Here is a 4,177-nt window from a genome sequence, read left to right as displayed (position 1 = left end):
CGAGAAAATAAGACACGCACAATAAAGTCGTGCTAATCGATCACGCCTTCACTGGTGGCTCGAGAAAATAAGTCACGCGCAACAAAGTCGTGCTAATCGATCACGCCTTCATTGGTGGGTCGAGAAAATAAGACACGCGCAATAAAGTCGTGCTAATCGATCACGCCTTCATTGGTGGGTCGAGAAAATAAGACACGCACAATAAAGTCGTGCTAATCGATCACGCCTTCATTGGTGGGTCGTGAAAATAAGACACGAACAATAAAGTCGTGCTAATCGATCACGCCTTAATTGGTGGGTCGAGAAAATAAGACACGCACAATAAAGTCGTGCTAATCGATCACGCCTTCATTGGTGGGTCGAGAAAATAAGACACGCACAATAAAGTCATGCTAATCGATCACGCCTTCATTGGTGGGTCGAGAAAATAAGACACGCACAATAAAGTAGTGCTAATCGATCACGCCTTCATTGGTGGGTCGAGAAAATAAGACACGCACAATAAAGTCGTGCTAATCGATCACGCCTTCATTGGTAAATCGAGAAAATAAGAGACGCACAATAAAGTCGTGCTAATCGATCACGCCTTCATTGGTAAATCGAGAAAATAAGACACGCACAATAAAGTCGTGCTAATCGATCACGCCTTCACTGGTGGCTCGAGAAAATAAGTCACGCGCAACAAAGTCGTGCTAATCGATCACGCCTTCATTGGTGGGTCGAGAAAATAAGACACGCGCAATAAAGTCGTGCTAATCGATCACGCCTTCATTGGTGGGTCGAGAAAATAAGACACGCACAATAAAGTCGTGCTAATCGATCACGCTTTCATTGGTGGGTCGAGAAAATAAGACACGCACAATAAAGTCGTGCTAATCGATCACGCCTTCATTGGTAAATCGAGAAAATAAGAGACGCACAATAAAGTCGTGCTAATCGATCACGCCTTCATTGGTAAATCGAGAAAATAAGACACACACAATAAAGTCGTGCTAATCGATCACGCCTTCATTGGTGGGTCGAGAAAATAAGACACGCACAATAAAGTAGTGCTAATCGATCACGCCTTCATTGGTGGGTCGAGAAAATAAGACACGCACAATAAAGTAGTGCTAATCGATCACGCCTTCATTGGTGGGTCGAGAAAATAAGACACGCACAATAAAGTCGTGCTAATCGATCACGCCTTCATTGGTAAATCGAGAAAATAAGAGACGCACAATAAAGTCGTGCTAATCAATCACGCCTTCATTGGTAAATCGAGAAAATAAGACACACACAATAAAGTCGTGCTAATCGATCACGCCTTCATTGGTGGGTCGAGAAAATAAGACACGCACAATAAAGTCGTGCTAATCGATCACGCCTTTATTGGTGGGTCGAGAAAATAAGACACGCACAATAAAGTCGTGCTAATCGATCACGCCTTCATTGGTGGGTCGTGAAAATAAGACACGAACAATAAAGTCGTGCTAATCGATCACGCCTTCATTGGTGGGTCGAGAAAATAAGACACGCACAATAAAGTCGTGCTAATCGATCACGCCTTCATTGGTGGGTCGAGAAAATAAGACACGCACAATAAAGTCGTGCTAATCGATCACGCCTTCATTGCTGGGTCGAGAAAATAAGACACGCACAATAAAGTAGTGCTAATCGATCACGCCTTCATTGGTGGGTCGAGAAAATAAGACACGCACAATAAAGTCGTGCTAATCGATCACGCCTTCATTGGTAAATCGAGAAAATAAGAGACGCACAATAAAGTCGTGCTAATCGATCACGCCTTCATTGGTAAATCGAGAAAATAAGACACGCACAATAAAATCGTGCTAATCGATCACGCCTTCACTGGTGGCTCGAGAAAATAAGTCACGCGCAACAAAGTCGTGCTAATCGATCACGCCTTCATTGGTGGGTCGAGAAAATAAGACACGCGCAATAAAGTCGTGCTAATCGATCACGCCTTCATTGGTGGGTCGAGAAAATAAGACACGCACAATAAAGTCGTGCTAATCGATCACGCCTTCATTGGTGGGTCGTGAAAATAAGACACGAACAATAAAGTCGTGCTAATCGATCACGCCTTCATTGGTGGGTCGACAAAATAAGACACGCACAATAAAGTCGTGCTAATCGATCACGCCTTCATTGGTGGGTCGAGAAAATAAGACACGCACAATAAAGTCGTGCTAATCGATCACGCCTTCATTGGTGGGTCGAGAAAATAAGACACGCACAATAAAGTAGTGCTAATCGATCACGCCTTCATTGGTGGGTCGAGAAATTAAGACACGCACAATAAAGTCGTGCTAATCGATCACGCCTTCATTGGTAAATCGAGAAAATAAGAGACGCACAATAAAGTCGTGCTAATCGATCACGCCTTCATTGGTAAATCGAGAAAATAAGACACGCACAATAAAGTCGTGCTAATCGATCACGCCTTCACTGGTGTCTCGAGAAAATAAGTCACGCGCAAAAAAGTCGTGCTAATCGATCACGCCTTCATTGGTGGGTCGAGAAAATAAGACACGCGCAATAAAGTCGTGCTAATCGATCACGCCTTCATTGGTGGGTCGAGAAAATAAGACACGCGCAATAAAGTCGTGCTAATCGATCACGCCTTCATTGGTGGGTCGAGAAAATAAGACACGCCCAATAAAGTCGTGCTAATCGATCACGCCTTCATTGGTGGGTCGAGAAAATAAGACACGCACAATAAAGTCGTGCTAATCGATCACGCCTTCATTGGTGGGTCGAGAAAATAAGACACACACAATAAAGTCGTGCTAATCGATCACGCCTTCATTGGTGGGTCGAGAAAATAAGACACGCACAATAAAGTCGTGCTAATCGATCACGCCTTCATTGGTGGGTCGTGAAAATAAGACACGAACAATAAAGTCGTGCTAATCGATCACGCCTTCATTGGTGGGTCGAGAAAATAAGACACGCACAATAAAGTCGTGCTAATCGATCACGCCTTCATTGGTGGGTCGAGAAAATAAGACACGCACAATAAAGTCGTGCTAATCGATCACGCCTTCATTGGTGGGTCGAGAAAATAAGACACGCACAATAAAGTAGTGCTAATCGATCACGCCTTTATTGGTGGGTCGAGAAAATAAGACACGCACAATAAAGTCGTGCTAATCGATCACGCCTTCATTGGTAAATCGAGAAAATAAGAGACGCACAATAAAGTCGTGCTAATCGATCACGCCTTCATTGGTAAATCGAGAAAATAAGACACGCACAATAAAGTCGTGCTAATCGATCACGCCTTCACTGGTGGCTCGAGAAAATAAGTCACGCGCAACAAAGTCGTGCTAATGGATCACGCCTTCATTGGTGGGTCGAGAAAATAAGATACGCGCAATAAAGTCGTGCTAATCGATCACGCCTTCATTGGTGGGTCGAGAAAATAAGACACGCACAATAAAGTCGTGCTAATCGATCACGCCTTCATTGGTGGGTCGAGAAAATAAGACACGCACAATAAAGTCGTGCTAATCGATCACGCCTTCATTGGTAAATCGAGAAAATAAGAGACGCACAATAAAGTCGTGCTAATCGATCACGCCTTCGTTGGTAGATCGAGAAAATAAGACACGCACAATAAAGTCGTGCTAATCGATCACGCTTTCATTGGTGGGTCGAGGAAATAAGACACGCACAATAAAGTCGTGCTAATCGATCACGCCTTCATTGGTGGGTCGAGAAAATAAGACACGCACAATAAAGTCGTGCTAATCGATCACGCCTTCATTGGTGGGTCGAGAAAATAAGACACGCACAATAAAGTCGTGCTAATCGATCACGCCTTCACTGGTGGCGCGAGAAAATAAGTCACGCGCAACAAAGTCGTGCTAATCGATCACGCCTTCATTGGTGGGCCGAGAAAATAAGACACGCGCAATAAAGTCGTGCTAATCGATCACGCCTTCATTGGTGGGTCGAGAAAATAAGACACGCACAATACAGTCGTGCTAATCGATCACGCCTTCATTGGTGGGTCGAGAAAATAAGACACGCACAATAAAGTCGTGCTAATCGATCACGCCTTCATTGGTGGGTCGAGAAAATAAGACACGCGCAATAAAGTCGTGCTAATCGATCACGCCTTCATTGGTGGGTCGAGAAAATAAGACACGCACAATAAAGTCGTGCTAAT

Source organism: Urtica dioica, chromosome 1, assembly GCF_054948205.1.
Source record: "Urtica dioica subsp. dioica isolate 48M chromosome 1, U.dioica_male_clone48M_v1_H2, whole genome shotgun sequence".
Taxonomy (NCBI): Eukaryota; Viridiplantae; Streptophyta; class Magnoliopsida; order Rosales; family Urticaceae; genus Urtica; species Urtica dioica.
Note: the sequence above shows the minus strand (reverse complement) of the source record.